This window comes from Arachis ipaensis, chromosome B05 (genome assembly GCF_000816755.2).
Source record: "Arachis ipaensis cultivar K30076 chromosome B05, Araip1.1, whole genome shotgun sequence".
Lineage (NCBI taxonomy): Eukaryota > Viridiplantae > Streptophyta > Magnoliopsida > Fabales > Fabaceae > Arachis > Arachis ipaensis.
Genome location: NC_029789.2, coordinates 93,461,468 through 93,480,467, shown reverse-complemented (window position 1 = coordinate 93,480,467; position 19,000 = coordinate 93,461,468). Strand labels below are relative to the sequence as shown.

The 19,000-nt window shown below is 35.4% G+C and overlaps 2 long non-coding RNA genes across 14 annotated transcripts; both read right to left on the bottom strand.

Annotated features, from left to right (window-relative positions):
- Positions 866-5,667, bottom strand: LOC107643734. Of its 13 annotated transcripts, none has more exons than XR_002363237.1 (13): positions 5,455-5,667; positions 5,141-5,271; positions 4,955-4,991; positions 4,602-4,740; positions 4,354-4,413; positions 4,109-4,181; positions 3,567-3,877; positions 3,315-3,429; positions 3,140-3,234; positions 2,992-3,024; positions 2,541-2,850; positions 1,865-1,940; positions 866-953 (listed from the first exon to the last, which is right to left on the bottom strand). It is a non-coding gene; the product is annotated as an uncharacterized LOC107643734 (long non-coding RNA). The 13 variants fall into 13 exon arrangements; XR_001621063.2 differs by having other exon boundaries at positions 2,611-2,850; positions 5,455-5,665; XR_002363239.1 differs by lacking the exon at positions 2,541-2,850 and having other exon boundaries at positions 3,567-3,680; positions 3,745-3,877; positions 5,455-5,662.
- On the bottom strand, positions 7,997-8,958 carry LOC110262912. The gene is made up of 2 exons (XR_002347924.1): positions 8,461-8,958; positions 7,997-8,134 (listed from the first exon to the last, which is right to left on the bottom strand). It is a non-coding gene; the product is annotated as an uncharacterized LOC110262912 (long non-coding RNA).

Below are 19,000 nucleotides of genomic sequence, written 5' to 3'. Positions count from 1 at the left end.
AATATCCGATCATTAGGCTCCCACTTGGCCGAACCATGCATGGAGGATCAGCAACACCACTATTGATTTCTCCCAAACAAAAGTGACATCAACTTGAATAGGAGAAAAATACAAACACTTTTATCGGATTAGATTTTTTATTGGAGTTACGAATCTCAAGAAATCAAATGCCGAAGGTTAGAGGTTCCATGGTTTCTCAAGAACACTCTCGGTCTCTCTTTTCTTTCTCCCAAAAAATTCAGTTCGATGATGATGATGATGATGATTCATGATATTAAATAGTGATTATTGGATAGGTGTCATGATTCCTTAATAAAGGTGGTTGGGTATCAAAGCCTATAACTGCTGAGTTAGCAATTCAAGTTATAAATATCTTAAATGGATAACTATAAAAGTTGGATATATTAAAACACAATTAATAATACATAAGTTACATTAGTAACATATTGATAAAAGATATACGATGAAGCATTAGCAAAGCTAAGTTCATTGGAGAGTACTGATATTTACTTATATCGGTGCATATTGAGCTCAATAATAATATTATTAACTAAACCATTTTTAAATTGAAAATATCAATTACTCAAATTAAAATATATATAATTTTAATTACTTATAAATTACTAAAATTATAGTTTTAATTATATAAAATATTTCATCATAACAAAAATATATATAAGAATATGAAATTAATTGAACTCAAATAGTTATAAAATTAATTTAATTATTTTTAATAAAATAATTTCTAAAAATAATGAATTCAATTTAGTATTTTAGTATTGAAAATAAAAAATAATAACTTCTATACAAATATAGTATTGAAAGTCTTAATATATAACTCTTATACATCAAGTCTCTATCATAAAAAAAAATCACACTGCTCTATTATTCGCTTCAAAAGATCTACTTTTTAACTCTTTTGACGATGGAATCTTACTCTCTTGATCCAATTCCTACAACAAAAATATAATTTGAAAACAAAATAAAAAAAATAAATAAATAAACCATTAACTTGAACATCACAAAATAAATTTAAACAAAAAATGAGAATTAAGAACAACCAAATAGTAATCTTGTTTATATATCCATGTATATGACATAGTGGCCAGTGAAAGAAATCAAAGGATTTGATCTGCAGGAGCAATATGATTATGCATATATCCCCACCCCCAATATAGATAAGCCTATCAAAATTTAAATTTTTATAAAAACAAAATCTATTAATTAGACACCTACCTAAAATAGATAAAATATTCCAATAATTTTGACCTAGATAAAAACAAAAGGTAAAAACGCTAACCCACTGTAGCCAAATTCACCGCTCCAAATAAAACCCAGGAATTTGGTAATACGGTTTGACCAATCCAATCATAATATCCAACATTTCAAGCTATTTTTCTAGATTATAATTACTTCCTGGAAGTTCATCTTTTATCTAACGTTTAAATGCATGCATTTTTACTAATTTCAAGAAAATTTTAAACTTTTTAGTTGATTAGCTCTTTCTACAAGTTTTTTTCTTTATTATAGGTATTGAAATCTTTCTTATTTATAATCATATTTCGGTATAAGAACCAAAGTAACGCTTATTCATTTAAAAAAAATGAAAAACAATAACATGAAGCATTTAAAGCATCATATATAATTATATATAGCCATGGTAGAACAAACAACCTTCCACCCACAATTAATTCCACACCCGAGTTTCTTTTCTGGGAAATATATGTTATTCAGTTTGTCTTAGATATCAATACTAATCACTACAACCCGTTAATAAATTTATTTTCTCTCAACTTAGTAAAAGGAGCTAATTGAATAAAGAACAAATTCTGCAATAAACTTTATCCATGAAAGGCAACATTACCTCGCCGCACAGAAGTTGTTTCATTTCTTGTAAACAGGTATTGACCAATAAAAATAGTATCACCCTTCTTCACAGCCTACAAAATTATGGACATAATAGTCAAGACAAGCATCATAAACACAGAAATAATCAATATAAAATGAGAAATAAGAAAACAAAAGAGAAAGGAGAGGTTTTAAAGAATATGAAGGGGAAATGTTTCCTGAATTGCTTGAGTACTAGAACTTCAGAGGAGTAGTATTTATATACAGTCAAACATAAATAAACTATATAAAAAAATTTGAATGTTACTGCCACTGTGGATGTTATTTATTAACTAGGGATACATTATTCATCTAATCTTATGACTACTATTTCAAACCCTCAAACTGGTACGCATGGGAAATACTCAATCCTAAGATTTTGTAAAGATGTAAATCAGTTGAATGTTTGAACTGATAAATTAAGCATCCTTCCAAAGGACTTTAAACAAAATGACACTTTTTCAAATTTTATTATATTCAATTCTTTCAAGAAACATCAGATTATAACACCAAGTTAGAAACAACTCCTAACAAAGGATACTGAAAGTGAAATTTGAGTTGTGTGACAAGGTGAAGGTAAAAGTTCGTTTATATCATTGAAGACATAGAAGATCTTGTGTCATCAGCACAAAGAGTGGAGGAATGGAACTCACCTATCCTATCAAGTAAATAGGCAGGGTCAATTATTCATAATTTGAACAACCAGCCTTGTTAGGTACTTACATCAAATGCATGGGCCTTCAGAGAATTTGGGATCTGGGAGTGATAGGAAACCTCAAGGCGGATATTACTGATGAGGAAATTAAAAACATTGGCCGAAAAAAGAGCTATATGTGAAGATTTTCAGCCACAAAGTGTTTTACCAGATGAATTAAGATCAACTGTCTCAAAAAATTCTTTCAGCTATTACTGAAAAAATTCAGAATCATCCAGAAGTTCAGGATCACCATCAGTTTGGGCTTCCTAAGCAGAGTGAATTATAAAACAACGTCATGTTTAAAACTACAATGACAAGAGAGAACACTACTTGCTAATCATCACTTACTAGGCACACAATTGTTGACAAATCAATACTAAAATTAATCAGTAATGTATAATTCTTACCCTGTCTTTCATGTTATCCTTAACCTCGTGAACCTAGACAATGGAGATATATGCCAGTGAGTAGACATGATGGTTAAAAGTAAAGCTTAGCATACTCTGAAATCCACAGAACGCTTCTATAACAACTAAGATTAAGCGACCAACTTACATATCCAAATACACTAACAGCAGATTTTCTCAACCGCATCTGTTTGATCATTCTACTGCGGTCCCTCATATAAGCAGCGCTTGATTAGTCATATCCTGTTATGAAACAACATAGTATGAGTAAAATAACATGCCTCTCACATTGCAAAATCCTTAGTCCACTTTCAGAACCTGACCTGATTAAACACATTTTCCCACGCAACAAGAACAAGAGGTGCAATTACATGAAGGCGAATTCCTGCCATGGCACGAAGTGCCCATGCCCGGACCAATGATCAGCAGCAAAACAAGCTGCATAATCAGCAGCAAAATATTAAAATAATCAATCCATACAATCAAAATTTAACTCATCTCAAAGAAGCTAATAACACAAACTAAACTACTTAACATAACACCACATGTGTGAAGGAAATTTGATGATAGCATACCGTGCAAGAGCTACTGTACATACAATAACCAGCTGCCAACATGTTCTTGCCAGGTTGCAGAACGTCTTCTAAGGTTGGTTCGTGCTCATCTTTCAGCATATAGATCCCAAATATCTAAATCAAGTACAATATCAAAGAATAATTGAAAGAGAAGCTTTGAATAGGATAATATACTCACTCTCTGGATTTGGCGAGCATGCAAAATCAGGAATCTGCCAAAATAATAACAACAATTTGCAATGATAATCCAAATGGTTTGGGGGTGTGTCCCCACTCACACTCGATCCCTTTGTCAGAACACACATAAACACCTAGTGGATACATCCGGAAGGTTCAGATCACTCTTAACTCTTTATAATGCTAAAAGCTATAATTAATCAATGTTTTATAAAAGAAAATATATAGATTAAGAATTACTGTTGTTCCAAGTTAAAAATTTATTCATTTGTTTCATCTGCACCGTAACTGAATATTGACTCCAATATATCTTACACATACATCAGCTAAAAAATAAATAAATGAGAGAAGAAAAAATCTCTTACCCAAACACCATCCATAAATCATCTCTTGAGCTTTTGCCTAAATGGAAGCGGCTGTGGCAAAAAGGATACCATCCTGTTGATTTCGAAAAATCATATATCAGTCATAAGAGTTGATTGATTTAAAATAAAAATGGAATTTGATCACATTAATAACAGGATGATAAAAAATACAACAGATAAGAGTACTAAGATCTATCTGTAATGTTACAGAGAGAGTGAGAGGAGCGATGGTATTCAATGCTAACCATTACATCCAATGTTTTGCTGTCGGGTGTGCAGAACACAATTGTTGAGACAGGTGCAAGCTGGAATTAAACCAATTATTATAGCTGTCATGTCCTAACTCAGATATGTAAAAGAACCAATTAAGTTGTGCAATTTATGAAGCATGTAAAGGCATTAGAAGGCCTTGGGGTTGAAGGAAGAGGCAGAAAAAAAAGACAAAATGGAAAATTTTACAGCTTCATTCAAATGCATGTTTTGCTTCATGTACCTAAGTAGTTAAAATTTGGAACTGTGCTTTTCTTCTATAGAGTCAGAGATTAACCACGATGAAGGTGTACTTAATGCATTGGAAGCGCCTCCTGAATTGCAATGTCTTGAGATATTCTTTTATCGAAGACAGTGGTTGCCTGATTAGATGAAAACATTGAGGAATTTCTTAAAAGCTTTCAAAATTAAAAAAAAAAGTATAACAACTCAAGTAAATTCCTTAAAAGCTTTTTTGCCAACAGAAAACATGAAGAAGAACATCTATGCAGTTCACAGTGCAAGTAATATCAGGAGAAAACAAGAATTCACATGATTCTAATCAATCCTATAATTATGAAGAAATTCAGTGAAGACCTTACTCAATTTCTTCTAACAATCCCCAACTTTTGACCTAAAAATAAATTGAACAAGGAAGAAAATCAAAACCTGGAATTAAATAAAATAAGTAGCAGTTGGCATAGAACAATCAAAACCTAGAATCAAACAAAATAAGGTAGATGAGGAGATGAGAAGCTCGAAGAACAGAAACTAATAGAATACCTCGCAAATCGCATCCACGGAAGCAAATGTACCATCAGAGGAGAAGCATTGATGGACATGACATCGATGGAGGGGAAGAATCATTGATGGAGGAGAAGCTCGCAGAGCAGCAGTGATGAAGATTTCGAATTCTGCCACACCAACGCAACTCTCACACACATAAAACAAGGAATCGAAAGAATAGTAATAAAAAGAGAGGAAGTAACAAATCATGAATCAAAAGAAGACAAAGAAGAAGAGGATAAGAGTTTTGTATAAAAACCTAGAAGGGAGAACGGACACGGAAAAGATGAGTTAGGGTAAGAAGCTCGTACAAGATAGAACGCCGAAGCTCGATGGAGGAGAAGCTCGCATCAATGGCAGAGAAGCTCACAAGAATAGAGGAGAAGCTCGCATCAATGGAGGAGAAGAAGCCACTGGAGGAGAAGCTCGTTGCTCACGCTCTACTCTTCTACTTGCCATTAGGTTTATGTTGGGCTTTCTTCTACAGCGGTTAGTACTGCCAAAATCACTTAAAATGTCCCTGATTTACAAATATATTATGGCAGTGACATAAACTGCCTTAATCCATGAATATTGTGGCGTTTTCAAATAACCGCCTTAATATTAATGACGTTTTAATCAGTTTTTTTTGTAGTGTATGGTGAAGTAGGCTGGAAAAAAAATACAAATTACAATCTCATGGAAGAACTTTGAATCAAAGAACCTTGATAGAAACAATAAGAGGAAAAACGATGCATTTGTTTGAAATAGATTTAAATTAATTTGAGAAAAAAGGAATGACTAAAATTCAATAGCAACGTTTTACAAAATTCAAAGGAGTAACTAGGAACACAATTGAATAAAACATCCAGAAGAATAGAAAAATCTAATAAGAAATTAATTTACAATTACAAATAAATAAGAATGCATATATATGGTGAAGTAGGCTGGAAAAAAAACACAAATTACAATCTCATGGAAGAACTTTAAATCAAAGAACCTTGATAGAAACAATAAGAGAAAAAATGATGCATTTTTTTAAAATAAATTTAAATTAATTCAAGAAAAAGGGAATGACTAAAAGTCAAATAGCAACGTTTACAAAATTCAAAGGAGTAATTAGGAACAAAATTGAATAAAACATCCACAAGAATAGAAAAATCTAATAAGAAATTAATTTACCTTTCTCAAAAGGAAAGATCTGAAACCAACATCTTTCAGAAGAAATACTATAAATTTAAATGATGTATTACGTCAGAACAGATGCTAACTAAAATGAAATACATGAAGTTGGTAAAATAAAAATTAATTGGGCTATGAGCAAGATAGTTTCTAAAGAATCTTCAAAAATACTTAGGTGTACAATTATATAAGAATATGTATAAAAATTATAATAAGATCAGAAGAAAATCAATTTGTATTTAAAGAAGAAAATCTAAAGTAAAATTTTTCCCATACATTTATAAAAGAATAAATGGGGCATCACAATCAAACAGGTTTAGACTTTAATAAGAGGTTTCAAAGTTTATGTAAAAAGTGTATGCCAAATCAAAAATGACTTTATCAAAATTTTCAAGAATAATTGTCGATAAAATCAAGCAAGAAAATAATCAAACCATAATTTATTTAAAAGATTCAAAATGATAACTTCAAGAAAATATTATAATAAGATATAATGTATTGCAGCAAAACGAATTCAGATTTTGATTTGAGTTGATTATGTGATGGAATTATAATAGTTGTTAAATTATTGAGATTGATTTTGATTTGAGATTGTGATTGTGTATAGTTTATGATTGTTTCAGAATTGGCAAAAAGTTTTATTTTAGTTGATTATGCCAAATCGGTTGCTATTGAATTGTTTGCTTGATGACGCCGTGGTGGCTGTTCATGCTAATTTATTATTAACTAGCATTGGGTTTGAGACTTGTTAAAGGATTGAAGTTTGATTACTAAATTGATTTTCTTGAAAATTGGAATTTTAAGATAAAACAGTAACTTTGAAAACGAATCAGTAAGTCGATCGTGAACAAAATTGTATGAGGTTAAGTGTTGGATAAACTAGAGCAAATGTAGTTGTTAGGGTTTAATTCTGAGAGGTTCGTATTACTTGAAAAATTATGAATTTTTGAAGTTGGATTATTTGATTATAAATGAATGTTTAATGGAAATTCTGATTTTTAATTGATGGTAGGGTGTTGTTAAACTGAATTATGAGAAATTGATTATTGAGAATATGTTATTTTAGTAACTGCTGATGAAAGGCTGGTAAATTGTTGAGACTGAGGGAATTCGTAAGGATAGTTTAAGTCCATTTTTAGGGAAGGTTATATCCAATTTTTTATATAAGGATTTAATTAAAACGAATTATGTGAACTGCGCCTTAGATGTTTAATTGATAGATTTGATATTTGATATCTGAAAATGAATATTTAAGGGATTGTTTGAAGATGGTTATCTATTGAATATAAAATTGAGAAGTGAGTATTCTTTTAAAGTATTAAGGTTAGATTAAAGTACTTGAAAATGGTTTGAGTTCAGGTTAGATCATGAATCAATTGGGCAAGATCTTCAATGGAATAAATATCGTGATGAGGATGTGGGCTGATAACTACTACCTAGGAGTTAAATTCCTGGTGACAACAATGTCTCCTACGACCTTGTGGCCACGAAGTTCACCTCCTTCTCCAGGTTTAGCTCCTTGGGGAGAATATTATGACGTTAACCATATACTAATACTCTACATTCAGTGAAAGAACCTAGTACCATTTGGCTAATTTTTTCTCAAAAGAGAAATAAAAGAAAAGAAGTACATGTAAAATAAGCTTTGCTTCATGAACATGTATTAACAATTACATGGGCTATCTTTATCTGTAATTCATTAGTTATTTGTAAGATAGTAACTTGAAACACCAAATCTCTCACTAGCAACCTGCTTGATAGCATTTCTTTTTGGGTTCATTGAGCTATCAGGAAGAGGCTCCATGCGTGATGGTTGCTCACCACCCTCACCTATGAAAAAATATTATAGTTAAGATTTACAGAAATTTAGTATACTATTAAATACATGAACTCGAGAGAAAAGTAAACCCCTAGAAATTTCGACAAATTGTACCAAGCAGCATGTTTCATCAACATTTATCAACAATTGAATTCAACAACCATCCCCTCAAATATCCATAACAGAGTGACAAATATCCATAATAATACTTTGAATTACAACAAAATCAAACATTTGCACAAACTATGATTATCAATTCAGCTCAGACATGAGGCAAACATTTGTCTAAAAAACTACATTATAAGACAAATAAACAAACCTAATAAAATAAACTCACCTACAAGAGTAGGGGTAAAAGCTGAGTCAGGGACGTGGAGAAGCTTTGGAGTTCAGAGCTTTAGCACAACCACACGCATAGAATGATGAGACATGCGAAGAAGACAGAGACCGGTGACCAGGAACACGGCGTGGAGGAAGGATAATGGTGACTGACGGCGCGAAGGAGAAACAGAGTGTTACGGTTTGAGCCATGGAGGGGCTTGCGAGAGAGACTGAGCACGACGGAGGGTTTGAGACGGAAGGGAGCACCGAGATAGAAAGGAAACGGAAGGAGCACCGATGGAAAGAATGCCGAAGGAGGGGTTGGAAGCGCGATGAATCTCTGGGGTTAGGGTTGGGGCGCGATGAAGCTCTGGGGTTAGGGTTGGAGGCGCGATGAAGAAGCTATGGGATTAGGGTTGGAAACACCATGAATTTGAAGAAGCTTTGGTGTTAGAGTGAAAAATGTTTGTGTTAATAGTGAAGTGTTCGTTTTTCTTCAATATAGTTTTTCATAACCCTATTGGCATGCTTTAAAAACGTCACCATAACATAATTAAAAGCATTCTTGTTTCTCTCTATGGCCACGTTTTTGATGCATCGCATAAAAAAGCGTGGCCAAATCTCTAATCAATTACCACCCTCGTAAAAGCGTGGTCATTGACCTTTTCAGCCACACTTTTAAAGCGTGACAAAAAAAACGTATCCAAATCTCTAATAAATTGCCACCCTCATAAAAGGTGTTGCCATTGACTCCTTTCGGCCACGCTTTTAAAGCACAACAAGAAAAAAGTGTGGCAACATACCTTTTTTCTTTTAGTGTGTTTGATGAAATATTCACATTCGTTATGGAGTAGATTTTTCTTTCTTGGCTTGGAGTTGAGAACTTGGGTGCCCTTGATTTATTAATGTCTAATTTTGAGTTTTTAGTTGATCTTGTTTTCACTAATGCTAACCTTTTACTGAATTCAATTACTACGTTGGTTAGAACTGCGAATTAACACAAATTATACCTACTTGACTTTTCTCAATATGAAGAAATTGATGAAGAGGGATTAACTCTTAACAATTACCATGTTTGGAGTTAGTGACAAGGATAGTGATCCTTAATCTTCAATCCTAGCCAAGACTCTTTTAGTATTTGAATTTTCTCTTTTTTAGCATTTGAATTTCTTCTATTTTATTAGTGTTTTTCTCATTTTAATTTTTGTCATTATATCTCATGTTTACTTCGTTAGTTCTGTACTTGCCATTTGATTCTACTTTCTTGTAATTTAGTTACTAATTTTTCTTTTCATTTATGCCAATTTTCATTCCGTAATTGTACAAAACCCCTATTTTCTCATAGGTAATTCTAATGTAATGCATTGCGAGTCCAAGAAAACGATCCTGGCCTAAGCTTCCGATTATTAGTTTGATTTGTGACATCTTGTGAACTAAATTTTGATAATGTTAAATTCGTTCCGATTTAAAACTATATCTACAACGATTTTGAACTTTTTAATCTTAAAAATTTCTAAATTAGTTCTTAGTACTCATCACTTTATCGTCAGCTTTTTCGTCAAGTGAAGCGTTAATTTCGTTATCCCAAAAATATTATCGTATAATTTATAAATCGACCCCAAAATACGACGATACGTGTGTGATGAGAGGACTTTTGACGGTTTAGAATTCTCAAATGAATCCTCGTTGCTAGTTTCTAAACCAACACTAATCCTTTCATACAAAAATTTGTTTGTCACAAGTAACAAACCCCTAAATTATAAACCGAAGTATTGAACCTCGGGTCGTTCTCCCTAGGAATTACAATAAAGTGTTCTTGTTATCGGTTATGAGTTGCATATTTTGGGGGTTTTGATAAGGGACATGAAAGATAAATGGCAAGGAAAGTAAACTAACGACTAGAAAAGCCTTGGCAAGGTTTGGTGGTCAAGGATCTCTATCCTTATCACTAACCACAACATGAGAATTGGCAAGGATCAACCCCATTAAGTCATCCTCTAACTAATAAAGGAAAGTCAAATGAGCTATGTCAATCCAAGTCCATAAGTCCTAGTTCTCCACCAATTCAATTAGTGATATCTAGAGTTAATGGCTTCCAATCGTCAATCACTTGGACATTAGTAACTCAAGAGTTCCTAAGTTACCTTCCCAAGCCAAGAGCACTAAAATCTACCCTAAAATCCAACCAAGCATTTCATCAAACACTTGGAAGGCATAAAAGGAAAATATAGTAAATCAACAACAAGTGCAAAATCTAACAACAACTAATTGCAAAGAATTAACAACAACAATTAAAAGAAACAAAATTATTATGAGTTACCTCTAATTGAATTGAAAGAGAAGAGAAGGAACAAGAGTAGATCTACAACAAAATATAGAAGCAACTTAAAGGAGGTTTCAAAAAAAGAATAGAAGAATCATGATTGCAACAACAATAATTGAGAAGCAAAAGTAGAAGAAAGCATGAATCTAAATCTAGATCTAAGAACTAAACCTAATCCTAATCCTAATTCTAGAGAGAAGTGAGAGCTTCTCTCTCTAAAACTACTCTAAACTAATCCTAATGTGTGTAAATGATGCTAAGTTGTTGATTCCCTTCAATCCTTGGTCCTTTAAACGCATTTTGGCGCCAAAGTTGGTTGCAAATTGGGCCCCACAGCTCTCAGAAATCACTGGGCACGTTTTCTATAAAAAAATCACATGCGCTCACCGGCGCGTATGCGTACAGTGTGCGTGCGCGTACAGTGCGCGTGCGCGTGGATGAAGATATCCAAATCTTTGCCTTTTTCATGTGTTCTCCACTTTGCATGCTTTCCTCTTCACTCCTTTGATTCATTCCTAGCCTTTTCAACCTGAAATCACTTAACAAACAAATCAAGGCATCTAGTGGAATCAAGGGTGAATTGAATTTATCTAATTAAGGACCTAGAAAGTATGTTTTCACACTTAAGCACAAATTGGGAGACAATCATGAAACCATGCTATTTCATTGAATAAATGTGGGTAAAAGGTGATAAAATCCCCTAAAATCAATACAAGATAAACCCTAAATATGGGATTTATCAACCTCCCCACACTTAAACCAAGCATGTCTTCATGCTTAAACCAACATTTATTCAATGAAATCTAACTAAATGCAATCTACCTATATGCAACTATCTAAATGAATGCAATTACTTGGTCAAAATAAATCAATTCCCAAGAAGCATATAATCACAAGGGCTAAGGACTAGTAAGTCTAATCCAAAATTGAATTGAGCTATTGAATATTTTTACAAACTTGCATGAAAGAGATGATTATGGGTGGAAACATGTAATTGAGCAATCGAACCCTCACCGGATGTGTTTGCACTCTATTCGCTCAAGTGTTTAGGGTCGATTCACTCAACTCTTCTCTAATCATGCTTTCTAAGATTTGTTTTTCTTCTAACAATCAACAAATATTTCATGCATGCATACAAGTATCATGAGGTCTTTTCATTGGTTGTAATGGGGCTAGGGTCAAGGTAGGATGCATATTTGGTCAAGTGAGCTTGAAATTTGAATATTTGATAAGCTTAGACTTCTCACCTAACCTATATAACAACCTATACAACTTCAAAGCTAACCAACTACCCATTCTTCTCACTTTTTCACATACTCATGCATTCTCACAACTCATATGCATTGATCTTTATTAAGCTTCGCTTTACTTTGGGGCATTTTGTCCCCTTTTTATTTCTTTCTTTTTTTTCTTCTTTTTCTATATTTTTTTCTTTTCTTTTCCATACTCTTCTTTTTGTTTCTTTTTCTTTTTCTTTTGTTTTTCTCATTTTTTTCTTTCTTTCAAACTATATACAAGAATATCAATGCATAAGGTCTATAAATTTAATCAATACATGAGCATGTACCCAATTCCCAATATTTACAACAAAAATACATAAACTACCCTTTTATTCACCCAATGTCCCAAGTTTTCCCACACTTGAATGACACACTCATACTAGCCTAAGCTAATCAAAAATTCCAATTAAGGACTTTTATTGTTTTCCGCTTTAAGGCTTGTGATGTGCTAAAATTAAGAATAAGTGGGTTAAGCGTCTATTTGGGTAAGTGAGCTAAGTGAATTAATGGCCTCAATCATATAAGTGCATGAATACACAAAACAATGGACATAAAGAATCAAAAAAATCAAAGATTACAATCATAGAAACAGAATAATGCACACAAGAAGAAAAATAAGTGGTTATAAGATGTAACCACACCATTAGGCTCAAATCTCACTAGCTTGTGTGTTCTTAGCTCAAAAACATGATCCACAATATATATATATATATATAATTCAAGCAAGTTCTATGAAAAGTTTTCACTTCACTCAAATCAATTGGTGCCCTATAGAAAGAAATCTTGTCAAATCACATTATTTTTACTAAGCTTATTGTGTATACATATGCAAAATTTAAGAAAATGAAAGTAAAAATCCTAGAAACCTAAAATGAAATGCAAAAGTGTTGGGATTAGAGACTTGTCACCTGATGAGCGGATATTTTATACGCTTTTTGGGGTTAATTTCATATAGTTTTTAGGATATTCTAGTTAGTTTTTAGTTTATTTCCATTAGTTTTTAGGAAAAATTCATATTTCTGGACTTTACTATGAGTTGTGTGTTTTTCTGTAATTTCAGGTATTTTTCTGACTGAAATTGAGGGAGCTGAGCAAAAATCTGATTCAGGTTGAAAAAGGACTACTGATGCTGTTGGATTCTGACCTCCCTGCACTCAAAGTGGATTTTCTGGAGCTACAGAACTCGAAATGGCGCGCTTCCAATTGCGTTGGAAAGTAGACATCCAGAGCTTTCCAGAAATATATAATAGTCCATACTTTGCTCAAGGATAGACGATGTAAACTGGCATTCAACGCCAGTTCTCTGCCCATTCCGAGTAGGATTCAGGGATTGAATGACTGTGACGAGCTTCAAACTCGCGAGTGCTGGGCGTAGTGACAGACGCAAAAGAAGGGGGAATCCTATTCCAGCATGATCGGGAACCTCTGATGATTAGCCGTGCTGTGATAGAGCATTTGGACCATTTTCACAAGAGGAGGGGATGTAACCATTGACAACGGTGATGCCCCAACACACAGCTTGCCATAGAAGGACGTGCGTGCGTAAATCAGAGGACAGAGGAAAGCAGAGATTCAGAAGACAAAGGATCTCCAAAACTCCAACATATTCTCCATTACTGCATAACAAGTAACCTTTAACCCATGCTCTCTTGTTCATTCGCAATTCAACTGATAAATATAATTGACTTCCTGACTAAGAATTGCAAGATAACCATAGATTGCTTCAAACCAAAAATCTCCGTGGGATTCGACCCTTACTCACGTAAGGTATTACTTGGACGACCCAGTGCACTTGCTGGTTAGTGGTACGAGTTGTGAAAAGTGTGATTCACAATTCGTGCACCAAGTTTTTGGCGCCGTTGCCGGGGATTGTTCGTGTTTGAACAACTGACGGTTTATTTTGTTTCTTAGATTAGGAAAATTTTTCTTTTTGGTTTAGAGTCTCTTATTATTGTTCTTGGTTAAAAAAAATTTATCATCTCCCTTTCTCCATCATGAATCTAAGTGGAATTGAACAGTTCAGGAGGACTCTGGGGTCATATGCTAACCCCTCTACTGCTTCATATGGGAGTAGTATCTGCATACCCTCCATTGGAGTCAGTAGCTTTGAGTTGAATCCTCAGCTCATTATCATGGTATAGCAAAATTGCCAGTATTCTGGTCTCCCACAGGAAGAACCTACAGAGTTTCTGGCACAGTTTTTACAAATTGCTGACACAGTACATGATAAGGAAATAGATCAGGATGTCTATAGACTATTACTGTTTCCATTTGCTGTGAAAGATCAAGCTAAGAGGTGGTTAAATAACCAACCTAAGGCCAGCATAAGGACATGGAAACAGCTGACAGAAAAATTCCTGAATCAATACTTTCCCCCAAAACGGATGACACAGCTAAGGCTGGACATCCAAGGCTTTAAACAAGGAGATAATGAATCTCTTTATGATGCCTGGGAGAGATACAGAGAGATGCTACGAAAATGCCCCTCTGAAATGTTTTCAGAGTGGGTTCAGTTAGACATCTTCTATTATGGGCTTGTAGAAGGAGCTCAGATGTCTTTGGACTACTCAGCTGGTGGATCTATCCACATGAGAAAGACAATTGAAGAAGCTCAAGAACTCATTGATACAATTGCCAGGAATCAGCATCTGTACCTAAGCAGTGACCCTTCCATGAAAGAAGAGGTTAAAACAGCAACTGCTGAACTCAGTCCTGTAAAACAAGCTGCTGAATTCAATCAGCAATTGGACTTTCTAACAAAGCAGTTAGCCGAATTCAAAGATAGACTACAAGAGACAAGGATGGCTAATATACATATGGACGAACAGTTTAAGCAAACAAAGCAGCAGCTGTCAAGGCAAATAACAGAAGAATGCCAAGCAGTTCAATTAAGAAGTGGGAAAACAGTAAATACCCCACCTCAAGGCAGCAAAAAGCTAAGAAATGAGCAAACCACCCAAAATTCACCTGAGGATAGTAAGAGCCCAGGAAAAAGTAATTCTGGAACTAAAACGCCAGAAATTTGGTGGAAGGCTGGCGCTGAACGCCCAGACCATGCTCAGGACTGGCGTTCAACGCCAGAAACAAGGCAGGACTGGCGTTCAACGCCAGAAATAGGTAAGGATCTGGCGTTGAACGCCCAAAATGGGCAAGATCTGGCGCTGAACGCCCAAAATGGGCACAGTTCTGGCGTTCAGACGCCAGGAACAGACAAGGAGTTGGCATATAACGTCACTCCAGTCTCTAACTCTGGCACTCAATTGCCAGTGAGGGATCAGACACACACAAATGCTGAAAGCAACCCCTCTAAAAAGGCTTCTTCAACCACTTCTGTAGGCAATAAACCTACAGCAACTAAGGTTGAAGAATATAAAGCCAAGATACCTTATCCTCAAAAACTCCGGAAAGAGGAGCAGGATAAGCAATTTGCTCGCTTTGCAGATTATCTCAGGACTCTTGAAATACAGATTCCATTTGCAGAAGCACTTGAGCAAATACCTTCTTATGCCAAGTTCATGAAAGAGATCTTGAGTCATAAAAAGGATTGGAGAGAAACAGAAATAGTTCTCCTCACTGAAGAATGCAGTGCAATCATTCTGAAAAGCTTTCCTGAGAAGCTCAAAGACCCTGGGAGTTTTCTGATACCATGCATATTAGAAGGTCAATGCACCAAGATGGATGACTTCTCAGTATATGGAGACTCATTCAGCTCCTGTCTTGATCACCTGAAACTTGTTCTGAAAAGATGCCAAGAAACCAACCTAGTTTTAAACTGGGAAAAATATCACTTCATGGTGACTGAAGGGATTGTTCTTGGGCATAAAATTTCAAACAAGGGAATAGAGGTGGATCAAGCAAAAATAGAGGTAATTGAAAAATTACCACCACCTGCCAATATTAAGGCAATCAGAAGCTTTCTGGGGCACGCAGGATTCTATAGGAGGTTCATAAAGGATTTTTCAAAAATTGCAAAACCTCTAAGCAATCTGCTAGCTGCTGACACGCCATTTGTGTTTGACACAGAGTGCCTGCAGGCGTTTGAAACGCTGAAAGCTAAGCTGGTCACAGCACCAGTTATTTCTGCACCAGACTGGACATTACCATTTGAGCTAATGTGTGATGCCAGTGATCACGCCATTGGTACAGTGTTGGGACAGAGGCATGACAAGCTTCTGCACGTCATTTATTACGCTAGTCGCGTTCTAAATAATGCCCAGAAAAATTACACAACCACAGAAAAAGAATTACTTGCAGTGGTTGACGCCATTGACAAGTTCAGATCATACTTAGTAGGATCAAAAGTGATTGTGTATACTGATCATGCTGCTCTTAAAAATCTACTCACAAAGCAGTATTCAAAACCCAGGCTCATCAGATGGGTGTTGCTTCTGCAAGAGTTTGATATAGAAATAAGAGACAGAAAAGGGACAGAAAACCAAGTGGCTGATCATCTGTCCCGGATAGAGCCAGTAGAAGGGACGCCCCTCCCCTCTCTTGAGATCTCTGAGACTTTTTCGGATGAGCATTTATTTGCCATTCAGAAAACACCATGGTTTGCCGATATTGCAAACTATAAAGCTGCAAGGTTCATACCCAAGGAGTACAACAGGATACAAAAAAAGAAATTAATTACTGATGCAAAGTACTACTTGTGGGATGAACCCTATCTCTTTAAGAGATGTGCAGACGGAATAATCTGTAGGTGTGTGCCTAGAGAAGAAGCACAGAGGATCCTTTGGCATTGCCATGGATCTCAATATGGAGGCTATTTCGGAGGTGAGCGAACAGCCACCAAGGTCCTCCAATGTGGCTTCTATTGGCCCACACTCTATAAAGATTTCCGAGAGTTTGTACGTAACTGTGACAGTTGCCAAAGAGCTGGTAATCTTCCTCATGGTTATGCCATGCCTCAACAAGGAATCTTGGAAATTGAAGTATTTGATGTATGGGGAATTGACTTCATGGGACCCTTCCCACCTGATGACATGTCACCATGTCATATTTTTCTATGCTTTTTCATACAAGAAATTTATGATTAGTGCTTAAATATTGCACTCTTTGGTGCTTAAATGGTATATTTCTTTGATCTTTTGATTTGATAAACTTTGTAGGAAATAAGAAGAAAAAGAAGCAAAAAGAGCACAAAATAAGCTAAAAAGAAGAAAAGAGGAATTTTGGGCACACTTTGAAGTTGGAGCACACTTTGGAGGCTTAGGCCACGCTTCTAAAAGCGTGACCCATGACCAAATCAAGGAAGAGAAGCGTGGCCCAAAGGAAGAAAAGCGTGGCTCAAAACAAAGAGCAAGAGAGGAAAAAAGCTTGAGCTAAAGTTTGCCTCAAACTTTAGCTCAAACTTTTGGAGGAGCTTGACTACACCCTGGAGGGAGCAAAAGCTTGCGCCAACGTTTACCTCAAGCTTTTTGGCAAACGTTGGCACCACACCAACATACCCAGGGGAGAAAAAGCTTGCGCCAACGTTTGCCTCAAGCTTTTTTGCAAACGTTGGCGCCACACATGCATACAAGGGGTATATTTCCAACAAGAATAACTTGAGCTACAGAGCTCCAAATGAGGTGATTCAAAAAGCAATGGAAAGTAGGAATCAAGAGCTTTCCAAGCATATATGGCACTGCATGGTGGACACTAAAACTAAGGGAGAAAACTGCCCCGCAATGTGCATAAACGAACATGGTGGCAACCTGCAGTGAGGCCAACTGACCTCTGCACCTTCGACGGAGTATAACTCGAGCTGTAGAGCTTCAAATGATGCGCTTTTAACGGCATTAGAAAGTAGACATTCAGGGCTTTCCAAAAATGTATAATAGTATGGGGTGGAGAATATGTTTGAGCCTCCAGAACTGGCGTTTTCGACCACGTTTGAGGCAAACTTTACCTCAAACGCTGCACACCAAGGCCAGCGAATAGGCATCTGTTTCATTTTATTAGGGAGGCTAGCTCCACTAGGGAGCATTAGGAATACAGAACTCTCTCTTTAGTTTTTCTTTTTGTTTTGAATCTTGGGTTGAGAATTGAAGAAATTCTGTTTCAATCTCACCTAACTTGAGAATTCTCTCTGTTTTCTTCTTCTGAAATTTTAATTTCTCTTCTACTACAAGTTCCTTTGCTGCAAGTTTACAATCTAATTTACATTGAACTTGATTTTGATCTTTGATTCTCATTGCTTTCTGTTCTCACTGAATTCAATCTACTTTCAAGCAATTTAATTCTTCTGCAAGTGCTCTGCATTTTACATTTCTGTTCATGATCTGATTTACTTTTCCTGCAAGTTTAATTTTCTCTAAGCTTTGATCTATTGCTCTCTTTAATTTCCAGCACCCACTCCCCTTTACATTTAATGCAATTTTACTTTTCTTGCAATTTAAGATTCTTGCAATTTACATTTCTTGCTCTTTAAGTTACTCGCCAATTTACACTCTGCAACTTTAAATTCATTGTCATTTACTTTCTGTTGGCTACAATTTCACCCAATCTCACTCAAATGTTAGCTTGACTAAACTAATCACCCACTAAAGTTGCTTGATCCATCAATTCCTGTGGGATCAACCTCACTCACGTGAGTTTTACTACTTGATGCGACCCGGTATACTTGCCGGTTAGTTTTGTGTGTTTTGGAAATTAGTTTTTCCGCAAAAACACCATCACCGCCATCATACTCAAACACTTATATTCTGGTGGCAGTTGACTATGTATCAAAATGGGATGAGGCCATTGCCACACCCACCAATGATACTAAAACAGTGCTGAAGTTTCTCCAGAAACATATCTTTAGCAGGTTTGGTGTCCCTAGAGTACTAATCAGTGATGGGGGCACTCACTTCTGCAATAAACAGCTTTACTCTGCCATGGTTCGATATGAAATTCGCCACAAGGTGGCCACTCCATATCATCCACAAACCAATGGGCAAGCTGAAGTCTCTAATAGAGAATTAAAG